General features: G+C 36.8%; 1 protein-coding gene across 7 annotated transcripts in view; it reads right to left on the reverse strand.

The window, feature by feature from the left end:
* Nucleotides 1-14,432, reverse strand: part of LOC138135356 (zinc finger protein draculin-like) — a 218,590-nt gene that overhangs the window by 65,585 nt on the left and 138,573 nt on the right. The window lies entirely within an intron of this gene.

Here is a 14,432-nt window from a genome sequence, read left to right on the forward strand (position 1 = left end):
TCTGCACCAACAATACATTGTGTATTAATGCTATGAAATCCTTTACGATTCAAGTACAGAATCCCAGGATATTCACCATCTACGGGAGGAGGTTGAATTCTGATATGTGTGCAATCTGTAGCACCAATAATCCCTGGAAATCCATTCGACAGATTCATAAATTTTTGTTTTTCATTATATCTTGCTGCTTCTGTTATTGGGAATTTTATTAAATGAGCAAAATGATCATTTAAAGTAGTTGTTATGGCATTAAAGCAGTTACTCCCAGAAGATTGGCACATGGGGAAATTAATATCTTGAGATACAGATTTTTGGTAACTCCCTTGGGCATAAAAATGAAGAGCACAGAGAACAAGTAGGTTATCAGGCAAAGATATTTCTTGTCGCACTCGAGCAGGCAAATGGGGGCTGATGTCTTCTATTAGATGATGGGCAGTTTCCCTTGTCAGTCGATAAATAGACTTAAAAATTGCAGCAGGAAGAGTAAGGGGATTTGATTGATCTCTCAATGTACGTTTTTTATCTTATACTGCTGCCTGCAATATAAAACCGTACAACGTAAAATGAAAAATCATGACTCAGATAGGTAAATACCTATTCTTCCTCATTTCTTATAGCTTGTAGCAATAAAACAAAATTTACATTCATTTTCACTTCACTACAATACTACGAAATAACCAATATCCAACAGTAATAAGACCACCCCAGATCGTTCTTAAATTTTCCAATATCAAACATTGGATGTAGTAACCTCTTTTGTCACGGTAATACCCAAAACACGTAAAATTGGTTATTTTCCAATAATCTGAAAACCACCAACATAACGAATCAAGGACAGATAATTCCGAATTTTCTTAGTTATTTTCTGTTTATCCGTTAATAAACAATATCCAAGAGTCACCGTAATAACCCTGATTGAGTTGTTTTGCAATCAATTTTACTTCCGTGTGTGAACGGTGTGTACTCACTTATTCACATCGTTTTGATGTTTTTTTATGTGGAGCGCCAACCATAAATTTTACATTCAGTTTTCACGCCTACTTCGACTACAATCATTTAGAATAATCCTGTATAACGTGCGCATGGCAGGAATTTAAATATAGGATGTTGTTGCTGCGCGCTGCGGATTGTGGGAAAAACAGCTCCACCCTCCACCAATCAGTTGCTTCAGAAAACGAGCCTGCGCATAAGTGGACTGCGTTTTGTATCTCGAGATCTTTGCTTCACTCTCGTATCCACGTTACCTATATAGTAGTTAATCGATATATGTAGATTGTACGTTTTGTGACAGAAGACAGACCCAGAAAGTAGGAGGGTGCGTTTTTTTGCTCAACGGAGCCGTTAGTGGGGGCGGACGTAAGCCTTTGCGGACGCGGCTCGGGATGTTTTCGTGAAGCTTCCGTCGAGGTTATAGAGACTTCGGGGTTTGTCAGGAAACGGTTGGTTGGAGACGGCGGACCTAGGTCTTTGGGCAAGGTCAATCTCGTGTGGATAAATCCTATGGATCTTGGTCAGCTGGGGGAGGTAAAGACACTGTCTGCCTCCGGCCACGTTTGCAGTGTTTACATGCAATGTATAACGATACAATTGGACGCGTTTATACGTACCTACATCAGAAATTAAAAATTGTTTTAAACGTTGCAATGTTTACAACATCAAGTTCGTGAAATATACGTACGAAAACGAATCAAGTAAATAATTTAATATAATAAATTATGTTTAAGGAAATTTTTGTGCTGTTTTTTTTTTTGGGTAGGCACTGCCTCCCTGACAAGCCGCCACTGCCTAAGTGTTTACTTTTTTGTCATGAATAATAACAATAACAATATGATATTATACAACATGTTAAACAAAAGGCAGCTGTGATTCTGCGCAGAGGATGTGGCTAAATGAACATATTTGTCGTTTCGGTTGCACTATTGACTCTTTGGAACCTTGCAACTTTCCTGCTTTCTCTGCCATCTAATTTGATGGCAGAAAAGAGAGATGCTCGGAGAGAATCTTCCGCGACCAATAAAACGACACTTCTGACAGAGGCAGATTATTCAACAAAACAAAACGCAACTTTAAACAATGATCAAATAAAAGAGAACAAAGCGCAAAGTTAAACGATAAAATAAAAACGCTTCAAATGGCACAAATATCAGTAAATAACATAAATAACGAGTACGATAATCGCTGGCAATGCTACACGAAAAATGGCGGATCGAGTGCCGTTAGAAAATGTTAGCGAAAGAAAAACAAAACGAACGCACGTGATTCGGACGACGGCGACTAATTTTGGAAAGTAACAGTTTGCCTGAAAAATGAACCTCCCGGGAGAAACTTAGGGATAACGCTTAAAATTAACAAATGGGCGCTTCTCTAAAGAAACAGCATGCAACAAATGATAGCTACAACATACCCTTACCACGTGGTCCCAGTCCCAAAAAAACAACGAACGTGGGATAAATTACCCGGGTGGATTAAAAGGACGTCGGATTCCTCACGGGGACACAAAATATCTACTCGGGACGGTGGTGTAATTGATTCAGATTTAACTTACAAATTTTGAAATATGGATCGCTCTTCGCACGGTGTGTTCGTTTCGAAAAACCAAACAAAAAGTCCCCTACCCTTTCGACCATCGCGCGCGAATCGCTTCACCCCCGCTCCCTCGGAGTTGCCAACCCCATCCCTTAGTTCCTAGTCTAGCCGCTAGTACCTTCACATTTGGCGCGCTCTCGTGGCGGTACCGTGAATTAAAATTTAAATTTTAAACTGAGTCACTACAACTTAATTTTAAAAACCGGTGATTTTTTCATAATTTACATGACACCAAATTTTTCCTAAATGTTTGAAAGGACTCTCAGTGAAAAATTATGTATAATGGCCGGCAATAAAAACTAGCCATCACTTTTCTGCCACGTCAAAATCCAAATGTGTAATTAATGCTTTAATGACACTGACATTTAAATGATGGCTAACTTTTTTTGCCGGCCACTGTACACTGCTGTGCAGAAAAATCGCGTACACCTATTTCTCGCTGTGTTAAGTCGGTCTAGATTGATTTTGACATTTTATTTGTCAGTTTCAAACAATTTCTTCCTTTTCCTAATAATAAATAAAATAGTGACAATCTCACTGACAGTCTACAACCTATTTATAAAATATAATGTCAAATTCCACATTTACGAAGCACAAAATACTCGAAAACTTGATTCCTTGATTTTTGAAGTGTACGCGATTTTTCTGCACAGCAGTCTACGTTAATGTACCTAGCGGCTATTGAATTAAAATGAAGAATTTACCTGTTTCACTAAAAAAATTGAATTAATAGAACTTATAACACTTCTTCGTGTCGCCGGCCCCACGTCGGGGCGCTGGTTGTAACACTCCTATGCGCGTATCGGTACCGTCGAGGGTCGACAGCTGTAGCACCTTCCGGGTTCGGGCCTTACGTAGGAGTTACTTGGAACAACCTTTGTCCTGGGCTCCTCGCTGGAGCGCCTCGTGTAACAATCCTGTTCTGTGTTCGGCCCAAGTTGGATGGTACTTGGTGATGATGCGCTTAGGATGTTTGGGAAGGGTTCGATTCCGATGCAACACGGTGGAGAAAACACAGGCTTTATTCAGTAAAATAAGTAAATAAACAACAAGGAAGGGTTGAGGGAAGGACTTTCGTCCGACTCGTCCACCTGGGGAGCGTTTCCGGAGCGGAACTGCTCAAGGTCCGGTTAGATGTCCCCGAGGGCGCTGTCTAGGTGGAGCCAAGAGTGATCGTCCGTCCAGCTTGTCCGCCGGGGGAGCTTCTCGGGCAGAGCTATCCCAATGTCCGGGTGGATGTCCCCTATGGCGCTTTCCGATCGGAGCAGAAGAATAGTCTTGGCTCTTCTGCGTGATGCGCTGCAATTTATAGGGCCGGATGATGGGAGAGGTGGGTAGAAGGGAAGTTGCGGAAACGGTCAGATGTTGGGGAGGCGACGAGGGCGCTACTCTGGTGGCCGCTCGGCGCACTACAACTTTGGGGTCGCTACAGACTAAAATCATAAATCACACCAACAAAGAAACACTTTACAATCCACTTATAGGTAAGAAATCCGTCATTTTTGCACGTTGGGTGTCATCAAATATTTGGCTGAGGTTTCGGAAATTCGAATTTGCACAAAAATGCTTAGAATTTACCTCAGTTGTTTATTTCTTTTCCAACTTCGTGTTAGTGAAGTATCCAGAGTATTCATTATGGATATTCAAATTATTTCCAGTATTCGCGGTATATCCATGTTGGTGGTTGAAAATTATATAGGTATTTAGTTTTAATCAAATAATCAAATCAACCAATGCAAGTTTGTGGAAGTGTGTGGACAGAAAGTGCAAGTGCACAATTCCTTGGAGAACCCAACTCTACCAATTTTGTCGTAACAAAATCAAATCGGGATCATTGCCATCTAGCAAATTTAGTTAAGTAATTTAAACAGACAAATAATCAGCGCGTCATGCAAGAGAAAAGCAGTTGAAAATTTGGTCGAAAAACCAGCCAAAATTATAAGGAAGCCCTGAGGGAGAACTTGCCGCCAACGATAACTAACACAGATGTCGAATACGTTGTGATGAACCAAGTGGGCAATTCAAAAATCCCACCAAGCAGCCATCTTTTTTTTTCTCTACCAACATACCCAATGAAAATGAAAACCCGCGAAAATCAAAAATGGCCGAGAGCGCGTGATCGTGATCGTTAATTTCCCTACGTTGTGTTTTTTTTTTATACAAATTAAACACTAACACTAAACTTTGTAACTAATATCTGTGTTTCTGTCTGACACCTGGTATACCACCGTATTCGTAAATCATCATTTGTTTTCTTCAACCGTCTTGCTCTCGAGACGTTAGTGTGTGTGTGTGTGCCGAACTAGGAGACAATCAGTCGCAAAAAAGCGTTATTTTAAATTTTCCCCGGAGTAGTCGGAAACTTTAATTTTACACCAGTGTAGGTAAAAATAATAACGTAACAATACCCAAGTCTCCCCAAATGTGAGAAGACTACTCATTCAGAACTCTAGGAAAATGGTGAGCTCTGGCCATTCCCCTAGACCCCTGAATGAGGCTCCGCTAAAAACCTCTCCTGAAAATACGAACAAATCCGAAGTGACCACGTGAACGGGACAGTTATTGTAAGTTGAGCAAACCTGATTTCATAAACAACACAATTCAAAATTTAAGGATAACAGAAGGGTCATGTCGATTACAAACAAAGCAGTTACTTCGGACCGTTCGAGCGGGAGCGGGCACTATACTTGGGCCAACCAACAGATATAGTAATAAAACCGCCCCCTAGTGCCCGCGTATTTTAAATAGCAACTTCCAATTGGCTTATTCAAAACGTGTGCAGATTTTCGAAAGCCTGATGTACATCCACAAAAATTACTTAACGGCATCCGGCATTTCATTCGTTTTAACCTCGCTTCGGGAGTTTGACCACGTGTTTATGTTTGTTTGTTTTCCTGGGCATTTTTCGATTTGTATTACAAAATAGTTTTTTTTCAAGACTTTTGGTTCTCTATTTGTTAGAAAGAACCTGCTTCATTGTGAAACCGGCTTCGGCGTATATCTGTCTACGCAACTAGGCCACATCCCCTTTTTTTTATTACTATATCTGTTGGTTGGCTCAAGTATAGACGAGAACTTTAGCATGTTTTTTTTTTAAGTTAATTTACAATGTGCGGCAAATACACTATAGAAGGAGCGAGTGGCTTTGTGTGGTCCGGTGGTCTGTGGCACCTATCCTTACGACTTTTACATTTCCCGCCTACCCGTGATTTAGTGCTAAGGGAAAAGTCCTAATTGCTTTACGTTAAGTCAACAAATTGAGGTACTCTAAGTTCATCGGTTGAAGTGAACATGACTTTTCCAAAGCAAAAGAAAAACAAAACGCGCTTGTCAGGCTACACAGACTCAGGGAAAATAGACCTGATCACATTTCCAGAAGTGTGCCATGGAGCTCGGGTATAACCCAGCATTCAACAAGTCCTGCCAAGCGTTAAGTTTTTGGGTCTCCCTTGGGGTGCAAATTTTATGAGGGCCGCGAGGTCGTGTTCAACGCTTGGAGGTTAGAGGAAACAAAACCCCTCAAACAGAGAGAGACCCTCGCGGTAAGATCAAGAACACTGGTCTACAATGAAAAAATATTCTGAATAATTTTAACTAATTTTTGCTTGTCTACCCATGCTGAATACGAGTTGATAAGTAAAAGTGATTTATTAGTTTAAGTTTTCACGATACCTAATATCAATGATATCTTCCAAATTTAACGATCCTAACTTCCTTGAGCTTGATAATACTGATATTTACTAGTTAGTTGGCATCAAATTTTGAAAATATTGTGTTTTAGTGTTCTGTTCTGTATTACTAAGTGATAAAAGTGTTAAAAGAAAAAAAAATAATTATATTTTATAGCAAAATGTCTCTTCTAACACTTAGTAATACAGAACAAAGCACTAAAACACAATATTTTCGACATTCAATGTCAATTAACTAAGTAAATATCAATATTATCAAGTTCAAGAAGGTTAGGATCGTTAAATTTGGAAGATATCAGGTATCGTGAAAACTTAAACTAATAAATGACTTTTCGTATCCCACCTCCACCCGGCGGCACGGCAATTTTGCCGGAGTACATACACTATTACGGATAATACTATCAAGTAATAGTGCAGTGCTTATCAACATAATTACCGGCGTCTCGCCTCCGCATTTTGACTTTGTTGTGTATTATGTTCTGTGTCAATGTTAAGGAATTTTCTCACGATATGACATGAGTATAATAATATACCTTTTTGAATTTCAACTACCAATGTGTTCCCTAAATCCAGAATTTTTAAATTTTTAAAAAGAGATTGCGGTACTATTCCCGTTGCTGAAATTACAAGTGATAAAATAGAATTTTTTTCTAAACACCAAAGATTTCTCATAGCAACCGAGAGTTCTAAATATTTATTAATTTTTGTATTATATGTCTGTGTTATATTGTGTGAATTTGGAACAGCTATATCTAAAAGATATGCTTGCTTTTGTTGTTTATTTAAAATAATAATGTCTGGTCTGTTATGCTGAATATGAATGTCAGTTAAAACTCTACGATCAAAATATAATTTGTAATTGTCATTTTCTAAACAACTTTCTGGTTTATAAATGTAATGTGGTTGTGTATCCTTTAATAAATTGAATTTAACTGCTAAATTCATGTATATAATTTTTGCGAATATATCATGACGTTTTTTATATTCGCTTTGAGCCAAAACGGTGCAAGAAGAAATGATGTGTTCAATCAAGGCGGTCTTAAGTTACAGGCCTGGACACTGGCTGTGTTGCCACATTCCCTGGTCCTGGTAGGCCATTCCATGACCTACGGTGTTCCAAAAATTTTGAAACGAATTCGACATTTAAAATAAATTTTGACAAGTCCTTGGTCAAATTCGTCAAACTGAATTAAAAATGACATTTAAGTGTTGCGTACCAAATTGCAACTCAAATTATGCGTCTTCTTCTTCGAATTACGTAGGTAGCTAAATACTTTTATTTAAGTTTCCATCAAATGAGGAAACGAAGCCAATTTGGAAAGAGATTTTAAAATTTAAAAATCGAAGAGTGAAGAATTCGCAAAAGTAGCCATGCTTGTGCTAAGGATTTTAGCGGAACAGTTATTTATCAATGGGGACAAAATGAAGCGACTTGTGCCAAACGCGGTTCCAATAACTTTTAATTACGAAGAAATTACACTTTGGGAAGAAATAATCAAAATTAGTAATGACGACACAATCACTGGAGAATATCTTTTGGTTTTAAAAACGAATATTGAAATGAGACTGGGAAGCAAGTTACAAGAAATGGGATGGGATTTAGGCAATGGGGAGAACAAATTGTTATATTTAAGTTGGAAATGCCCACCTCGCGTTAGTTTATAACCAAACAGTTTCAATAGTCCGGAACACAGCAGAGCATCTGAAATTTTATCAGTAATGAGCACCGTTATTTGTCTGTCCCTAAGGTGGTTTTAAACTATATGTTACAATGCGATTACGCATTTTTGAACTGTCGTAAAATTAGATCACTCATATCTGACAAATGTAAATACAATGACAGGTTTAGTGGATTTCGATATTTTTCACTAAATGTTGGTGAAGCAATGTTGTCAGACTGTGGTAGGCCATTCCATAGCACACTGTCTTTGGTCAGTGTCATGGCCTGGTAAATGTAGATCGCCTTGGTTCAATGGTTTCCCCTTCAGTTCCGCAAATCCTACATTTATCAATGATCGATTGTAAACCGCATATGTGTTTTTTATATCTATAACACGATCTTGTATTGCAAATATAAAACCCTCAGTCTCAGGATGAATATTTGATTTTTTAAGCCATGCATGAGAAGCTTGAATATTAATTTCTGGCCGTTCTAGCTTTTTAAAATATCTCCCATGTAAAGACTTTTGTTTGATATTTGCTATAGTGTCAGGTAGATTTGGCTCAACAATATCTGAAATTATATTATCACTTAAATTTAAAGGTGTGTAGCCTTTATCGGCTGAAACCAAAGCATTAAAAAAAGTGTTATCACGAGCTCTATTGAGAAAATAATTTTTTAGTGAAGCAATTTGATTTTGTTGTAGAATTTCTAGATTTGAAAAACCCCTACCACCATTTTCGCGTGGTAAATTAAAGCTTTCAATTGCAGATTTGGGGTGATGTTTACAGAATTTTGTAAAGAGAACTCTAGTTTGAATATTTATATTGTGTAAATTAGTTTTGGACCGTTTTATAACACCAAAAGAATAGGTCAACAATGGAACAGCATATGTATTAACTGCTTTAATTAAATTATTACCGTTTAATTTTGATTTTAAAATAGATTTAATTCTTAAATAAAATTGTTTTTCTAAATTTTCTTTTATAATTGAATGTTGAATATGATTTGATTGATTAATACCTAAATATTCTCCTTTATTTAAATTTTTAATGATTTCTCCTTCTTTAGTTATACAGGGTGATGAAAAAAAAGTGCCCACGACTGAAACTTAAATGTCCTTTTCTGTCGAAGTACAGTACAAATTGGCAATATTGCACTTTTTTTTCTAAAAAATATTATATTCACGTACTTCGCCGTATCTAAGAAACCAATGCTGATGACAGATTCTGTCACCTGCATAAAAATAAAGCTGTCATGTGGATATGAAACAAAATTTTAATTTACAATAAATTGAACAAAAAGTTAAATGTCTCTTGAACCCTTTGAAGCATAGGAACATTTATGGTATTAACTGCTGCGTTGATTCTTTCTGTTAATTCCTCTAAGTTAGCAATCGGCGTAGCATATACAAAATTTTGGAGGTGACCCCAGAGGAAGAAATCACAAGGATTAAGGTCAGGTGACCGGGGGGGGGCAAGCAATCGCGCCACCTCTACCAATCCATCTAGGTATTTGGATAAGTCTCGTCACACCAATCCCGTACTATCCTACCAAAATGTGGAGGGACACATCCATTTGTAGCCACATTTGCCTCAAAATTGCAAGGGGCAAATCTTCAAGCAAAACTTGGAAGTCATTTTGTAAAAATTGTAGAAAATTTTCTGCATTCACTCTGGCAGGTAGCGTAAAAGGTCCTACGAGGTTATTATCAATGACCCCAGCCCACAAATTAATTCCGAAGCGGTGCTGATGTGCACGAGGATGCACAGCGAAAGGATTTTCAGTTGCCCAGATATGATTATTATTATTATGTTGATTAAAAATGCCGTCTTGAGAAAAATATGATTCATCTGTCCATAAAATGTTTTGAATAAACCTAGGATCGATTCTGTGACGTCCAAGTAGCCATTCACAAAATTCTACTCTGAGGGGATAATCACCTGGACGAAGAGCTTGCACTTTAACATAGTGATAAGGATGATAATGTTCGTCAGCCAGGATACCTTGTACCGTGCGATAGTCTACGTGAAACTCTCGCGCCAATCTTCGTATACTTCGTCCTGGCGCATTTTCAATTGCTTCCAAAATAGCTTCCTCCAAAGCTGGTGTTCGAACTTCACGAGGCCTTCCACGATTTACATAAAGAGGCATTATTTGGCCGTTTTCTCTTAATCGCTGCATCAATCTTCTTATTACCTTAGCATCTGGATGACGTCGTTGAGGGTACAGTCTTGCATAGTCTCTTGCTGCTTCAGATGCGTTATCATTTGATGCACCCAAGCAGAGTAACATGTCTACATATTCGTTAAAATTGTATGCCATTTTTTCAGACTTTTTGGAAAATTGACAGGTTAAATTTGACAATTTAATTCATGTATAAAAAATCTCATTAGGCGCTGTGATTTTGTCACTTTGACAGCGGATAAAAGTTTGCCCTAACTTTTATCCGGCAAAAACACTCAGGTAACTTATACCTTTAGTTGCTAGGCATCTAATACCTTTAATACCAAATAAAAAAATTAAATTTGTATTGTTCATTCATTAAATTGTCTCGCCGAATTACACTCGAGGTTTCATTTAGTCAGGAAAAATATTTATTTGCAACTCAAACTAATTGCTTGACAATTAGACTCGAAAAATTGGCACGATAAAATCAACTCCGGCCTGCGGCCGTCGTCCTTTTATCGTGCCAATTTTTCTCGTCTAATTGCTAAGCAATACGTTTTCGTTGCAAAAAATATTTATCCGACTAAATGAAACCTCTTGTGTAATTACAGTCGACAAAACCATTACTATTAAAAATTGAATTATTGTTGCTATCGTTTTCAAAAATTACATGTTTCTGTATCTTAGGAGCTTTGCAATGTTGTAACATTGACGAATTTTCTTTGGACCCAAGAAATGGTACTCTAACATCTTTAATAACGTTGGTTCCGATAGACTTTTTGCATTTTTTACTTAAGAACATTATCAACTCGACCAAAATCTAGACTACAACAATAAAATTATTAGTAAACGGTTAATCATATAGATTTCTATTGTCTAAAAAGGAAATCTTATATCTTGGCGAAGAGTGGACAAATTTAATTTTGGATTTCGAATTCGTGTTTAGTTAAAAATACTTTATAACGTGCAGGTTAGCACGGGCACTTTTTTTTTCATCACCCTGTATATTCTAAGTTTTCGTAATGACCGCGACATATTGATTGCGTTTTACACTTATCAATACCAAAACTCATGCCAATATCATTTGAGAAATTTTCAGTTATTGTTAGTAAAGATAAAATGTGATTCTTTTTAGATGCATAAAGTTTTATGTCATCCATATAAAGAAGGTGATTTAATTTGGATAGTGTGGTATTATTAAGTCTAATATTGAAACCATATCCAGTGCTATTTAATAGATTTGTCAAAGGATTAATGGCTAGACAAAACCCTAAAGGACTTAAAGAATCTCCTTGATAAATTCCCCGTTTAATTTGAATAGGCTCGGATTTTAATTTAGTATTGTTTATTGATAAATTTAAAGTAGTTCTCCAAAATGTCATAACATGAGATAAAAAGTTAATCAAATCCAAATTAATTTTATAAATTTTAAGAATTTTAATTAACCATGAATGTGGTACTGAATCATAGGCTTTTTTGTAGTCTATGAATGCGGTATAAATATTTCTATTATTTTTTTCTAATTCGGTATCGAAAACTGTTTCCACATTCCACATTTCCACATTCATTTCGGTTAGGAAAAGTAAAACAAATGAAAACCAGCAATTATATTATTTATTATAAATATTTACAATGGCGTCAGTCCACTTTACCGATTAGATTTGGTGGTCTGGGAATTCGTCGCATTTCCGATATTTGCCTCCCTGCTTTCCTGTCTTCAATTAATGGGGTTAAAAAGCTTGTTTCTTTATTACTAAACTCAAAGGATAATGAGCTTAATATTCACCATTATGATGAAGCTTTAGCAGCCTGGGGTGTAGCAAATGAGAACGAAATACCAACAATTTCACAATTTCAGAAGAATTGGGATAATATTAATATCAAAGGAATAATTGCCAATGACTTAATCTTTAATTCACTTAGAGACTTGGCTCGTTTTAAAGCTTTGCAATGCAGAGAATCAGGATCTTGGTTACATGCAATACCTTCTCCTAATATTGGTACTCTTTTAGATAACACTTCCTTCCAAGTTTGTATTGGTTTAAGATTGGGTTGTAATCTTTGTACACCTCATACTTGCAAATGCAATGCGAAAGTTGACGAAATTGGCACCCACGGTCTAAGTTGTTTCAAAAGCAGTGGTAGATTTTCAAGACACACTGAAATTAATTCCATTATCAATCGGTCTTTAACTTCAATTCATGTGAATTCAACTTTAGAACCAAACGGACTGCCTCGGGATGACGGAAAACGCCCAGATGGGATGACTTTAGTACCGTGGATTAAAGGTCAACCTTTGGTTTGGCACGTTACTGTTGTAGATACACTTGCAGACAGTTACGTATTGAAATCATCTGAAGTCTCAGGTTTTGCCGCTGAAATGGCTTGCAAACGCAAACATAGCAAATATAGTTCAATCATTTCGTCAAACTACGTGTTTAAAGGTTTAGCATTTGAAACCTTAGGCCCTTGGTGCAAAGAAGCCATCGATTTCATTAATGTCATCGGAAACCGACTTATCGCGGAATCAGGCGATTCAAAATCAAAGAAATTCCTTTTTCTACTAGAGTTTGGAAAACTTCAACATTGTAATACTAATTTGAGTTAAGAAAAGTGAAAAATTTCCTACTAAGGGCGGAAATAATATTTCAACACTAAAAGTTCAATTTTGGTCGTTTCCTGGGATACGTAACGTAAAAACTGGTATTTAATTGAGACAAAAGCTTAAACGCCTTCACAATTTTTCATTAATAAATTGTTTCTCTATGGTAACGAAAGCAGAACAATTTTTATTTCGCTTTTTAATTTAGAAATAATTAATAGTATATTAAAAATATCCAAATTTTATGTATTTTCCAAACTCCAGTAGAAAAAATCATGTGTGCAATTCGTAGGAAAAGTGTTTTTTCCGTACTCGACGCGTTTTTAATCTCGACTTCGTCTCGATTAAAAATCCCGCATCTCGTATGGAAAAAAATCACTTTTCCTAACTTATTGCACAAATAGCTATTTCGAGAGGATTTCCCTTGCCATTCAACGTGGAAACGCTGCAAGCATTCGGGGCACTTTTCCAGATTCCGCAATATTATCGGAAATTTTTGTATTATAAAACAAAAATGTTTATGTAATTATGTTATAATATAATATTAGGTAATAATTTACTACAACATTATTGCATTCTTTTAACAAACATTTTGGGGTCACATTATCGGATTGGGTTATATTGATGATCTGTTCTTTTCCTAATATTTTTGAAGATACTTCCAACTTGTTTTGTACAGAATCCACTATATATCCCTCGGCAACAGTATTTGATCGCCAACCACCGTGTCTTTTGAGAACTGTGATGTCAGCTCCTGCATCGGCCAATAATGTTGCAGATGTCCTTCTGAAGCAGTGTCCAGTACCTATAATTCGAAGAATTCGGTAAATTCAAAAAATCTGCTATTTTCTTAGGCACTCCACCTGGTATTTATTCCTACTGCTGCCTTGTGCATTTTCCGTTCCGCAAACCAAGTAAAAATCGAGTAATTTCAATCGGTGATGGTCGGAGAGAAAAGTATGTCCTGAATATTTCTAATAAATCCAAACCTTCAAAATTGCCTGGTGATATTGTAAATTCTCGCCTGACGTTTGTTTTAGTGTCTGGAATCTGGATAATGATATAAGACCCCTTGTCTGTAATGTCCTTCACGTCAAGAAAAGTCAATTCCTCGCGACGGCATGCCCCACTGATCCCGATTATCAACATCACCTTTAAAGAGTAAAACAGTTATTTTTTGAATTACATAAAAGTCACCTTTACCTTCATCATTAAATAAGTGCCATTATCCGCTTCCCTTAGGAACTTTTCTATCTCCTGCTTGGTAAAAATGTTGGATTTTTTCGAAACCTGACCGGTTGATTTTCTTTTGATGAACGTTATCAGGCTTGCATATTTCTTGATTTCTATATTTTTCTTTAATTGGATTGTAGACCTCAGCATCGAGAAAAGTCTCCATAATGTCGAGCCTTTGAGTTTTCTTGATTTTTGCTCAAAATAGGCCAGTAGAACTTCTTCAGTAATATCACGCACTCGCTTTTCACGGCACCAATCCTCAAATTGTTGGTAAGCTTTATCATATTTTTTCCGCGATTTCACGAGTAATAACTCATTGACTGCTAATGCTGCTGATTCTTCTACGTCCGAGCTAACAAATTCAGCATCTTCGGACATTTTTAATCGCAAATACACTCACAACTAAACGAACTCGCAAATTTTTCTAATGTGAAAATTTGTGTTTACATTGATTCCATAACGACCAAAATGAGCTACTCGATTTTTCGAA

The sequence above is a fragment of the Tenebrio molitor genome, chromosome 7 (assembly GCF_963966145.1).
Source record: "Tenebrio molitor chromosome 7, icTenMoli1.1, whole genome shotgun sequence".
Lineage (NCBI taxonomy): Eukaryota > Metazoa > Arthropoda > Insecta > Coleoptera > Tenebrionidae > Tenebrio > Tenebrio molitor.